The 14,215-nt window shown below is 41.5% G+C and overlaps 1 long non-coding RNA gene across 1 annotated transcript; it reads right to left on the bottom strand.

The window, feature by feature from the left end:
- Positions 1–515: 515 nt before the first annotated feature.
- LOC106016974 (uncharacterized) lies at positions 516–13,921 on the bottom strand. Its single transcript, XR_011812563.1, has 3 exons — positions 13,754–13,921; positions 12,184–12,356; positions 516–639 (listed from the first exon to the last, which is right to left on the bottom strand). It is a non-coding gene; the product is annotated as an uncharacterized lncRNA (long non-coding RNA).
- Between the last annotated feature and the right edge of the window lie 294 nt (positions 13,922–14,215).

Below are 14,215 nucleotides of genomic sequence, written 5' to 3'. Positions count from 1 at the left end.
CTATATTGCAGAATGAATACAGCTAGTAAAAGAGGAGCTATAATTTAACTGAAACTGCTGAAGTACAAATTAAGGCACATATTCATTGTCAACAAATTCAGTTTCCAAAGACACATGCAGTTTGATACAGAGGCAGACGTGAGAAGCACATCTGGCTCAAGCACAGCTGGCACCTTTCTGGGAACGGGCCAAAAGTCCCTCTGACACCCACAAAGCTCCCAGTGCTGGAGACAACCAAGAATACAGGGCTAAAATTTGGCAGCTACTTATCAGCAAGCAATTTAGAAGCATAAGATATCTAAGCATGTAATTACATTTTCTTAATTCCTCAAAGACAGACTGCTGGTTCACACAAGCTCTCTTCAGGAAATCAGGAAGAAATTGTACGGACTTTCCAACTGCAGGATTGGGAAGCTCACAGAGTCACAATTATGATATCAGAAAAAAAAAATTATACCACAAATATGTCATATAAACTGGAGAGAATGGATATGTATGTATGGATAAACACATACCTGCTGCATTGATTGCATTTTGTAACAAAAGTGATGAAGGTATGTGTGGTTTTGGTGGGACAGCTCAGGCACGGATCATCTACAGCAGCACCCATTGCTCATACTGTCTTTCTCTCCATAGTTCCTGAAAATAAGCAAAAATATATTAAAAATCCAAATTGCACTTGAAATGATGACTGTGCACAAGGACTTAAAGTGTTTGCAGTATGAGGAAAAGTTGAAAGAAAATAGAAAGGGTCTCTGACAAGAAAGAAAAAAAGAAAGCTTTGAGATGGCAACACATTTTTGGAGCATAGGTAAATTCTCATAAATAAAACAAATTCTCTCTTTTTGTATTAGTTCATGACTCCTAGTTATATTAGTGGGATTTTCTTCAACACACCTTGTGACACAATATAACATATTATTAGTGATGGACCTATTGACACGTACATGTTTTACCTGTTTCAGATACTGAGACTCATCTGTAGAGAGAGATTGTGCCAATTTTAAAATAGCAGATAAAAACAACATCAGTACAGCTTTTCTCCTGGTGCGAAGTGATGTGGCTCATTTGGTCTCATTGAAGCTGTGCCTGTGTGCAGCTGGTTTGCCTGATCTTCATGTGTGATTTCCCCTTGGGATGTCTCCCCTTGATTTTGCTGGATTTGCAGCTGCAGAGAGCATATGTATTTGGATAATGGATCTGCCTCATTCAAAATTGCAGCCTTTGAGAAAGACCAGCAGCTAAGCAGCACACCCAGAAACTTTAGCAGGAAATGAAGCTTTTTGTGATACAGAGAAAAAAATTCTGTGTGGGTTATGTTTTTCATATGAATATAATTTGAATATAATTAGATATTCTACATATTTCTTCCCCTCTCTGGCTGATCCTTGCAGATCAGTGAGTGAAGACTTTCCTGAGTGATCCTGCTTGTTTTTAATAATTTATATATATGTAAAAAGTTCTCAGAACTGTAAAGCCTATTCTCATTTTTTTTTAATCACAGAATTTATATAAAAGCTCTTATCAGTTTTAGAGGTTTGCAACAGAGGGCCAAAAAGAGAGTTACTTATTCTGTTTTAGAAGAGCACAGAGCACAAAAAAAAAAAAAAAAAAAATTAATTAAAAAAATGTAAATCACGTAGGTGGTTTTGGTGCCAGCAAATAAACAGAAAACAGGAAATTTAAATGTAAAGTCCACATTCCTTATCAAAAAAAAAAAGATAAGACGAAGGGGTCATTGCTCATTTTTTCCCAATATTACATTAATATAAATGTCTATTTGTGAAGTAGAGGAAGGATGCAGAGAGTGATAGCATATGTATCTGATATGAACTCAACATTTAGCTTCATAATTATTTTTAATAAAGGAGTATAAAAATACCAGTATTTTAGCCATTTATGACACAACTTGTATATTTTTCTTACACTTTCCAGCTGTTGAATTTATTCCACCTTACATATATATATATAATAGGTTTCTATAAATAGGTAGATTAAATAAAAGAAATTATGTGTGGGATGTGATTTCTCATTATAAAAATGTTTCTACCATTCTGGCTTTAGAGATAACTTTCCAAACATAAATTGCTTCAGTAATTAGTTTTCCTGAATACATTACATATAATTACATAAATATGTGGGGAGCATTTATTGTCTGAAACACAGAAAACACATAGAGTCCTAGGGTAAATAGAAATGTTTAGTCCTACTTTAAAAAACAACACAAAATATTTTTTACAGTTATGAAGCTTTTTTGACATATATATGTTTTAATGTTGTCCTTGCTTTCTAGAGCTGTCGAAGTCATCTTTAAATTAAAAAATAAATAAATAAACATAAGTTCCATTTTTCTTTTTGCTGTTGTGGTTTAGCTCCTCAGATGTCTTGACAAATACAGTAATACTAACTCTACTTTATAGATCTTGAGACATAAATACAATTTAACTTCATGTCTCCTGTCACCATTTGCAGTTCATTGGAGGACCTGAAACTCATAACATTTACAATAAAACTCTATACACTATACTCTTGATTAATTTTCAAATGACTAATTATTGGTTGCACATGCCCTAGACATGGAAGCCTTTTTAATTATTATTTTTATTTTCATCATTGCTCCACTGTTTTTACTAGAATGAATTTTAAAACTTGATCTGGAAGAAGCCTTGTGGCACAGGGATGGAGCAGGAGCACAGTAAGGGCAGGAGCACTCATGCAATGAGCTGCAGTGCCCTACATGGAAATCTTGCTCTACTTCCGTTTTGCAAAAAAATAATAAAGTGAGTTAGAATTACAAAGAATTTGGTGATGCAAAGAAGGAGGAGGTCACTAGAGGAAAAAAAATGGGTGGGAAATGGAGTAATGCTGAGCTTTTTCTTTTTTTTTAGCTTTTTGAATCAAATGATGCCTGCCTAGAAATCTGTGGTAACTTCCACAATCTTGTGTGGGGCCTGGACATAATCTTCTACAGCCACGAGTCAAACATTTTTGTCCATGAGGAGAGAAAAGAAAGATAAGCGATACTGCAGAAAAAAAAACAGTGCAAGTATTCCTAGCACACACAGTGAATGGAATAATGGTATCAAATCCTACAGAAAATATTAAAAGCCTACATTTTTATTTTAAAAAATACTATGGTTGTGTAGATAGTGTGCTGTTAAAGCATTTCTTACTTTGTAATTTTTTAATGTATTTTATGATGACATCAGTTAAGGACACATCACTTCTTGGGGATTTTGTGCAGAATCTTAATGTTTACACTAACAACATAATTTCAGAAAGTATCTTATGTAAATCCTTGAATCTCCTAGGGTCTAGGAATGAAATGTAATGCTAATTTGATTTAGTAATTTGTTCTCTCTCCCCAGAAACACACAATTACTGCTTTTGAAATACTTTTTTTTTTTTTCTTTTTCCATCACTCTTGTACTAAATTGAAAGTTGAGTCGGCAGCAAAGCCCAGGCTGGGAAGGTAGCAGACCTCTGTTGCTCAGCCTGTTACAAGCCAGAACATACAGTGCTGGGAGATTTATTTCTGAAAATGGAATGTTCATTATCTTTCCTTTTTTCTTTTTCTTCCAAAAAATGGAAATAAAATAATTCTTCTTGTAATTCTGTAATAGTAATCTAAACGTGAAATGTGAGCTGAAAATAATGTGCTTCTCTGTGTGTCTAGAAAAGAGAGGGTTTTTAGTTATGTGTGTGTCTGCAAGAAAGAAGGGGGAGGTTGTGTGTGTGTGTGTGTGTGTGTGTGTGTGTATGTACAGTAGTGTAGAAATAGTTTATCAAATGAGTGGTTTCCTGTCCTGATCTGTAGATTTACTTTCTTCCGTGAAAGGAAATGGAAATAATTGATCTGACTTCCATCAGCACATAAAAGAGATTGTTGGCAACTTGTTTTCTGCAGGGCTACTTAAAGATATGATGATGTGGTAGAAAAGCAGAAAAGATCACCCACAAATTCTGCAGCAATCACAAATATGTGGTAGGCACACCCAGGGGACTGATACCTTCCGTTATTTGCAAAGTGACTTTTTTTTCTTGCTTGCTCTCTCCCCTTTTCTCTGCCTTTAAGGATACACAATGTCCCTCCAGGTTCTGCAGTCTGGGTTTGATAAAATAATTACGAACTTCAAGCAGCAAATCTATCATTTACATTCCTGAACATGCCAACATATGCCTTTTGTGGGGATGCCAACCAATACCAAAGCTTCTCTCATTATTGTCACTGTAAATACAGTGGTTCAATGTTTGTGCTATTTCCTGGATTTTGGCGACATAATGTTGCCCAGCAATTTGCTACCAGTGCCAACAACACTAAAGACCTTCAAAACAAATCCTTTCTATATTTACTCAGTCCACCACTGTGTCACTGAAATTAGCATTTTACGATCTTGTGCTCCAAAGCACCTACTTTCTCTCTTATAAATCCATGCTATTATGAATCCTAACAGAAAATCCATCAAAGCATGGTTTCTTCAGCATTTTTTATATAGTGATTGCTGTCAGTCATGTTTTCTGAAAGGACTTGGAGCTCGTAGATCCATCACAGTTGATAGTAAAGATAAACCAAGCAAGAAAGAGTGTTTAATTCTGAGATGCTACAAAGAGCTTGGCTTAAAATGTCAGATGCCGCCACTTCATTCAGGCTCAAGTACAGAGGACAGAACTTACAAAGAGAGAAAGATACCAAAAAGTAACAGGGCCAGATTCTGCTCTGAGCTCTGGATGGGTAAGCTCTGTTCCTTCAAGTGACAGGCAGAGTGAAGAAGGTGAGTTTGACTTAATTGAATGGCAATATCATGCTCATGATGGAAAATAAAAAGCAGTACAGGTGCAGTCCTCAGGGGTATTCCAGCCAACTTGTTGTGGAAACCATGGGACCACTGCGGCTCAAATATTGACCCTAGGTAATCCAGCCCTTTGCTTTAAAATGGTGTAGGATAAAATAAAACACTGCTTTTTTTTTTTTTTTTTTTTTTTTTTTTTTTTTTTTTTTGCATTGAAATACTCCTAAACAGCTACTGTCCAAGCAGGGGAGCAGCCGGTATAAAGATTGAGGGGAAAACAAGAAGCAAGGATTTTCTAGGAAAAGGAAGAGTAGATCTGTCGGAAGGAAAAGAGAGCAGAGGGAGATAGTTTCAATTATTTCAGTGGGGAAAGTGAAAGCAATGCTGTCTGGAAAGAGGAGAATGTCTATAGAAGAGAAGGTGTGTGAAGAGACACTGTGGGACACGCAGTAGTTTTATTTGTTTCTTGCTGAAATAAATGGTGGTTGGAATGTTTTGACTGATAAGAAGGGAATTATTGCTATCCTCTCGTAACCCCCAAAAAGCTCAACAGATTTTGCAGAATATTCTGGCACAGAGCAAGTCCATAAAAAAAAAACATTCATCCCCGAGAACAGAGTATTTTGGAAACGTGCATGTGTGGAATCACGAGGCTGGGACAGAAACTGCTACATAATCTTAGCTCTTGTGGCAAAAGCAGCTCCCACAGTACTGTGTGATGTGGGTGCATGAAAGCTGAGTTACAAGCCTTCATAGACACAGCCTGTCATTATGAAAATCTCATGGCAAAAGTCATTTAACTCTTCCTGTCCCCCTGGCCCAGACAGCGGTAGGAGCACTACAACAGTAGGGCCATGGCATGGAGCTGGGAGGGAGGCAAGGCTTCACAGCACCTTGCAGTGTTTTCAGTCATGGCAGGGCATTTAAGAAGGATACTTGCAAAGAAAATGAGATACTGAAGCCATGCATGGCAAGAAAGACTATCTGATTTACAAAAAATAAAACTAAGGGATATTTTGGTTCAGCAGCTCACAGTGCCCAAGGGACTTGCAGTGGGCTGTCAGCCACCAGAGGACACTCATGTTGTCTCCAGCAGAGCAGAGCCCTGGGCAGCACAGAAACAACAGGCGACTAAGCTGATAGGCTCACAGAGCTGAAAACCAACCTTTGCTTCATGTCACACCCCGATCAGTTTCTGTAAACAGCTTCTAGAGCATGACCTACTCTTTGCTTCTCATGACAGAGACTACAAAGCAGGATTCTTCTGATACTGGGCTGTACACCTTAGGACTAAGCCACCTATTAAGCTGTTTGCTTAAGTGTGCTAATGACACAGCGACATTTGATTAATGGGAGAAAACATTTCAGCTGGTTAAATGGTTAGGGCAACAACCTAGTTTTTACTCTGTTTCAGAGCTTTGTCATATTTATGCAACAGCAGTGCTTTTTATAACTTTATTTTAAGTCCTCCACACAATGAAAGTGTGTAAAAAGCACAGATAAACGTGGAAAGAAAAAGTGCTGCATGCACAGACAGCTGGTCATGTAGCTGAGTATTAAGTTAGCTAAATGTCATACATGAAATTAGATATATGAAAACATAGGACCAGATACCAAATAGTGCGTCTGAGTTTATGCCTCTGCTGGGGCCCCTTCCCCCAGAAGAGGCATGCAAACTCCCAGAAACTCAGGGAATTCAGCATATGAACTAGTAACATTCAATCTAAAAGAATCCAAAAGAATCCAAACAATGAAAAACACCTTTTTTTTTTTTTTTCTTTTTTTTTCTTTTTTTCTGTTTCTGATTTTCTATTCTAGATGTATTGTTCAAATTCTTTCCTGGTGTAAATCTCTTGAGCTCCGTGTGTCACAGCTACAATTTGCATGGAAAATCATTTCAGATACCATTACAAAACATATGAATCTCTGTAATAAAGAAATCTCTTCTGGCACAACATTCTACATTGGCTGTATTCTGCTTACACAAGGATGCGGCATCTCCTTCCTGTTGGGACTGAGGTGACAGGTAGGGAAAGGCAGGTTATGGGCTTGTACATCGGTTAGAAGCAGGCTGGGTGAATGGGTTGGCATGGCTTCCAGCTACTCAAAGCAACACCGCTGAACTGAGCGATGAGCCTACACATTTTATTAGTTTAAACAGTAAGCAGAGACCGAGCCCTAATTCTCTAGACTTGTGGTGTGACCAGAAACCACCTCCTTTTCTGCTTCTGATTTTCCTCAGTAGTAAGGAAAACTGAGATACAAGAACAATATTTCACCAACCATTTATTCTAAAAGTATTCTAATAAAAACATCCTGAAACTAGCATTCAGCTACTTCCTTTTATAAGTTTTTTTTTTTTTTTCTTCTGAGTTTTAAGATGGTGGTTTAAAGCAGTGGTTTTAATCCAAATTAAAGAGCACAAAACAAAGTAAATATTATTATTGAAAATAATAATAATAATAAAAAAACTTAAATTGACATCTAATTTATGATTAAATTACCAGCCCAATTAGTTACTGAATTTATAGTAGTTCTTCCCTCAATTTATCATTAAATGGCTGAGAAAATATCCATTAAGCAGATTCTGGGTTTTTAAAAATCTGAGTATAAGCAACTGAAAAATAGAACAAAAGATACCTGTGCAAATCTTCAGAGCCTCTGAGATACTGGGGAATACAGTAGATATCAAAATCAGTTTAATTTATTTTGTCTGCCTCCATCTGTGCACACTGAGCTGCTGGCTTGTTGTGATGCTTGATTTGTTATTTTATACCTCTATGTATGAAGGTCACTTACTCTACTTATGTTTTCACTTATGGGACTTCATTCATTTCACAAACCACTACTGCAAGGATGATAGAAAAATCTGTTGAAAGATATGAAATCCCTATGATACAAAGGTGGCAGTGATTATTCTCACACTATGACTATTAGAAGGAAATTTCCCTGGTTTGATTTTGGACACTGTGCTCCTAGATAGACAGCTTTGGTATGTTAGCAGCAATACAGGTTGCAGTCTACCAAAAGACTTTTGTTAACAGTGTGCAAATACACTTTTAAGTCATGGGATTTCTTTTTGCCATTGTCTTTGAGAACAGTCGAGCATTCCTACACACTTTCATGCCCAGCAAAGCACCTTAGAGCTGGTTGGTATCTTAGGATAAACCTATAATGTGGCCTAATGTTTTGGTGTTGTGTTGTTGGTTGAGGAGAGGATTTTTTTTTTCATTGTTTTCAGTCTGGCTATGACAAAAGCCAGAGAGCCAGATCCCTGTAAATCTGAATAGGGTTTCTGAGTAAAGAAAGCTATGCTGGCTTACATTTGCTGAGGATCCGATACACTTGGCTACATTTCCTACAGTTATCACAGAATCACAGAACTGTAGGGGTTGGAAGGGACCTCGAAAGATCATCGGGCCCAAACCCCCTGGCAAAGCAGGTTCCTCAGAGCAGGCTGCCCAGGTAGGCATCCAGACAGGCCTTGAATATCTCCAGAGAAGGAGACTCCACAACCTCCCTAGGCAGCCTGTTCCAATGCTCTGTCACCCTCACCGTGAAGTTCTTTCACATGTCAGTGCGGAACTTCCTGTGCTCTAGCTTGCAGCCATTGCCCCTTGTCCCACAAACCACTGAGAAGAGGTTGGCTACATCCTTCTGTCCCCCACCCCTCAGATATTTATATACACTGAGGAGATCCCCTCTCAGTCTTCTCTTCTCCAGGCTGAACAGACCCAGGTCTCTCAGCCTTTCTTCATAGGGAAGATGCTCCAGGCCCCGTATCATCTTTGTGGCCCTCCACTGGACTCTTTCCAGGAGATCCCTGTCGTTCTTGTACTGGGGAGCCCAGAACTGGACACAGTCACAGGACTCCAGGTGAGGCCTGACCAGGGCAGAGTAGAGGTGGAGGATCACCTCCCTTGACCTGCTGGCCAAGCTCCTTTTAATGCATGCCAGGATCCCATTAGCCCTCTTGGCCCCAAGGGCACAGTGCTGGCTCATGGTCAACCTGTCATCCACCAGGACCCCCAGGTCCTTCTCAGAGCTCCTCTACAGCAGGTCATCCCCCAGCCTGTACTGATACTTTGGGTTGTTCCTTCCCAGGTGCAGGACTCTACACTTGCTCTTATTAAATCTCATTTGGTTTCTTCCTGCCCATCTCTCCAGCCGGTCCAGGTCTCACTGAATGGCAGCACAGCCTTCTGGTGCGTCATCCACTCCTCCCAGCTTTGTGTCATCGGTGTACTTGCTGAGGGCAGACACTATTCCCTCATCAAGGTCATCGATGAAGATGTTGAACAAGACCGGACCCAGCACCGACCCCTGGGGAACACCGCTAGTCACAGGTCTCCATCCAGACCAGTCAGCCAGTTCTCAACCCACCTTGCCGTCCACTCCTCAATCCCACACTTTCTCAGCTTTGCTAGTAGGATGTCATGGGAGACAGTATCAAAAATCTTGCTAAAGTCAAGGTAGATGACATCCACTGCTCTCCCCTCATCTACCCAGCTGGTGATGCCATCATGGAAGGCAACGAGGTTGGTCAAGCATGACTTCCCCTTGGTGAATCCATGCTGACTACTCCTCATAACCTTCTTCTCTTCCAATTGCTTGGAGATGGCATCCAGAACAAGCTGCTCCAATACCTTTCCAGGGACAGAGGTGAGACTGACTGGCCTGTAGTTTCCTGGATCCTCCTTCCTGCCCTTTTTGAAGACTGGAGTGACATTGGCTATCCTCCAGTCTTGAGGCACCTCACCCGTTCTCCAGGACCTTTCAAAGATGATAGAGAGCGGTTCGGTGATCACATCTGCCAACTCCCTTAGCACACACAGATGCATCACATTGAGACCCATGGATTTGTGTGCATTGAGCCCACTCAGACGCTCCTGAACCACTCCCACATCCACCATGGGGGAGCCCTCCATTTCCCAGACCCTTTGTCCTATTGTCAGGGGTGAGGAGTCCCGGGGGAGTGTCCTTGAAGCAAAGACTGAAGCAAAGAAAGCATTCAGTATTTCTGCCTTCTCAGCATCTCCCATGACCAGGACACCCCCCTCATTCAGCAATGGACCCACATTATCCCTAGTCTTCCTCTTGCTGTTTACATACTTGAAAAAACCTTTCTTATTATCCTTTATCTCTTTCACAAGCCTCATCTCTAGGTGGGCTTTAGCCTTCCTTGTCACGTCCCTGCAGGCCCTGACAACACATCTATACTCCTTCCAAGAGGACAGGCCCTTTTTCCACATTTCATAGACCATCCTCTTCCTTTTGATCTTATTGATGAGCTCCTTGCTCATCCATGTGGGTTTCCTGCCCCCTTCCCCGATTTCCTATTCCTTGGAATGTACCAACCCTGAGCATGGAAGAAGTGCTGCTTAAATGTAGCCCAGCTCTCACATGCACCCTTGCCTTCTAGCAACCTGTCCCATGAGATACTCCCAAGCAGGTTCCATGAAGAGGTCGAAGTTGGCTCTTCGGAAATCCAGGGTAGCAATCCTGCTTTTAGCCTTTCTTCCTTTGCCTAGTTCCATCTGGAACTCCACCATCTCATGGTTGCAGCATCACAAGCTGCCCCCAACCTTCACATCCCTAACAAGGCCATCCCTGTTGGTAAGAACGAGGTCCAGGAGCACCCCATGCCTCGTCGGCTCCTCCACCACCTGCGTCAGAAAATTGTCCTCAACGCATTGTAGGAACCGTTTGGACTGCATGTGCCTGGCTGAGTTGCTTATCCAGCAGATGTCTGGGTAATTGAAGTCCCCCATGAGGACTAGCACTCGTGATCGTGAGGCTACTAGCAGCTGCTCATAGAAGGCCTCATCGACTTCCTCCTCCTGATCTGGAGACCTGTAGTAGACCCCCACCACCGTGTCTCCCATACCAGCCCACCCCTTAATTGTTACCCACAAGCTCTCCGCTTGTCCTTCACCCTCCCCCAGCTGGAGCTAGGTACACTCTAATTGCTCCCTCACATAAAAGGCAACCCCACCCCCTCGCTTCCCTAGCCTGTCTTTCCTAAAGAGGACATAGCCCTCCATGACTGCGTTCCAGTCATGTGAGCTGTCCCACCACGTCTCTGTGACTGCAACGAGATCATGGCCCTGTGACCGAACACAGATCTAGAGCTCATCCTGTTTATTTCCCATACTCCGTGCATTGGTGTACAGGCACTTTAGGGAAGTAGCAGGTGCAGTTACCCCTGGGGGGATGCAAGAAGAAGATACTGGATGGGGGATCAGGAATGCTACCTTCTCTGAAGAGCCCTCAGACAACCCTATGGCAGAGCTCAGAAGTTTTTCCCTGTCTTCAACAGTGACAGCAGTGACAACTTCCCCCAGCCCTTCTCTGTCACTTTTAGCTCCCCTCCCTTCCCCCATCAAACCTAGTTTAAAGCCCTGGTAATCAGCCCAGAGAGCTTGCTCCCCAACACACTTGTGCCCCACTTGCTCAGTTGGTGTCTGTCCGTAGCCCACATACCCGGCCTCTCAAAGGATGGCCCAAGATCAAAATACCCAAATCCCTGGTCCAGACACCACCCCCTCAGCCAATCATTTACCTGTCCTGTTCTGCTCCTTCTATCTGCATCCCAGTCACCCAGTGGGAGGACAGAGGAGAACACTACCTGCACCCCCGATCCCCTCAACATCCTCCCCAGGGATGCAAAGTCCTTTTTAATATTCTTAATTTTTTTAATAGCGGCCTCCCGGGATCCAACCTGAATGACTACAAGAGGATAGTAGTCCTCCGGTTTAATGAGTCATGGCAGAGCCTTCCTAACGTCTCTGACATGTGCCCTAGGAAGACAGCACACCTCTCTGGATAGGTTATCTGGGCAACAAATGGGAGCGTCAGTGCTCAGCGTCAGCAAGGAGTCCCCAATCACCAGGACTCTCCACTCTTTTTTTTGTGGCACTGGTTACAATGCGGTGCTCCATCCGGCCCTGATCCTTATGTTTTGCACTTCCCCCAATCTTGACTCTCTTCTCGGGGTTGCCTCCCGGGTTCGGACTACTGTCCAGACCCCCAGCCTCTTTCACAACCTCCCTGAGAGCCTCAAATCTATTTCCCAGGGACACTGTGGGGGTAGGTGACACTGTGGGTGTCGGGGACAGACGTCTCTTTCTGCTCCGAGCTGAGACAAGGGTCCAGCCCCTTGTCTCTTGAGGACAGTCTGGCCCTCTGTTCCGCAGGTGACCCATGTTTGTGTTGATGGTGAAGGTAGCTTGGATATTGCCACTCTCTTTTCTCATTATTGTATTTTACCCTGTATGGCAAAGCGCTTATCAGTGTACCTTGCCTGCACAGCTCTTCTAATGTGTTACTATAGGGTGTGAGGAAAGAGCAGGTTTTCACAATTAACTTGTTGGTGTTTGTATCAAGTACTTACCTGGACAGTGGATAAGGCCCATTTCCAACATAAAAGTCTCAGGGAAGGCTGGTACTGCAGAAGATGACAGTAAGGCTGAAGATGAAGAACCCTGGGCCTGTTGCTGAGTTGTTCTTTTCCATTCAGACAGCCATGACTCGATTACTTACTAGATAGTCTTTCTTCATGACAAACTATAAAAGAGGATCTCTTTTATACAACCCATTGTAGCTGTTAAGCTATGTGTTTTTCTATATACCTGCTAGAACCATCTGACTAACAAAACACTCTGGTATAATTGAAAAATAACCCATGATCCACCTTCTTCAACATGGAATGTACATATCGTCAAAAGGAAGCAATGGTACCAATAGCCATTGGCTTCAACACATTTTGAAATTCAGTCCTTTTGGTAATTTGATCTTTCATTTTCCACCACACAACATTCAAATCCTATGTTTTCATCATGTACAGAGAAGTGTTGACTATTTCTTAACCCTAATCCCTCCATGTTTCTATCTTCACTAATCTATCCATAGTGCAAATTACTGTATCTCTATTTTCCACTTCTACAGCCACTTTGCTTCTCTGTAGTCATACGGTCCTATTGGACATGATATGACTTTCTTGTCTGATTCTCCAACTGTCTTCATCCTTATTGCTCATTTAGATGCATGATCTCTACACAAACTTTGAGAAGTAAACTAAGCAAAAATTACTGTAAAAAATCGGCCATCCTCTTAGACTTATCTGTACCTTACAATTAGTACACATGGAAAGAGAATGGCACATGTTCTTTTCCACTTATATCCTTACCCTTAGTCATGCTAGTCAGCTCACACCTGTAAGTGGAATAGAAATGCATGTGATGCCCTGAGCTTTGCCTTTCCAGCTGTTCTGAGCACTTAGTGCCCCTCTGATGCTCTTTTAAAAAAGGTTTAAAAGTAAGTGCAAGATTAAACAGAACCTCAATAGCAAGAGTCTGTCTGACTCTAGGAATTACTCTTGCGATGATCATCACTAAATAATATTGCTGCAAGCAAGAATTGCATTGTGCAAACCAAATAAAAACAAAGCAAGCCCTTTCAAACCCTTAGAGCTCTTCCAACAATGTTTTCTCAAAATTCATAAACTCATATTTCAGGAAAGTACTGTAAAAAAAAATCTGATTTGCTGGATAGGTGGGGTTTTGCTGGCACAGCACCAGGTCATACATATGGGATTCTGCCATGCTTGCTGTTTTCTTTTACAGGTAAAGAGAAGAAAAAGTATGTGAAAGGCATGAGCAAACTGAAAATAATCAAACTCCTTTCCATCATTAACCTTCCTAAAACCTTCCTAAAAAACAATCAACCAAACTAGATGCAAGGCAACAATAAGTGAAATAGAGCACAAAGTATCAGTGATTAAAAATATCACATGCAAGAAGCATATGCTACTATGCATATATGAGCTATTTGGGGGCTCAGTCCTCTAATGGATGCAGTATTTGCAGGGGTAAGAGAGAAAAATACCTAGGCTGTATTATAGTTCACTGATTTATGGGAAAACATCTATTTTACCACTTTTTGCCATATTTCCATTGATTTACCTGAGATATCAGTTTTAAATCTTTGTCTTCCACCTGTGCCAATGAGAACATCAGGACATTATAGATGTGCCTCAACACTCTTTAAAGCACAGAGGCCTGACTTTGTGCTTTAAAGTGGTAGGTGTGGATTCTCTCACCATGCAGCTCTGGAAAATGTCATCTTCTGGACCCACCTGAGACAAAGAAAGAGTCTACTGCCTTCAAGTACTCATGGTCACTTGGCTGTTAGCTCTTTCTGCACATTTTAACAGCTTTCTAACCTGCTTTTACCTGATTGAGATGAATTTTCAAAGCACTATGACAAACTTTTTCAGTGGACCTGGCTTATTTTAGGACTATAAGAACAGCAGGCTAAAACAGCACATCAGGTCTTAAAGTCCAGTCACCTGAAACTGCAGAAAAAGTATCTAGCACAAAAGAGCCCAGCGAGTGTTTCTCTACACAGCCCACCTACTGTGGCTG

The sequence above is a fragment of the Anas platyrhynchos genome, chromosome 13, assembly GCF_047663525.1.
Source record: "Anas platyrhynchos isolate ZD024472 breed Pekin duck chromosome 13, IASCAAS_PekinDuck_T2T, whole genome shotgun sequence".
Lineage (NCBI taxonomy): Eukaryota > Metazoa > Chordata > Aves > Anseriformes > Anatidae > Anas > Anas platyrhynchos.
The sequence above is the reverse complement of the archived record's forward strand: the minus strand, read 5'-3'. Positions and strand labels throughout refer to the sequence as shown.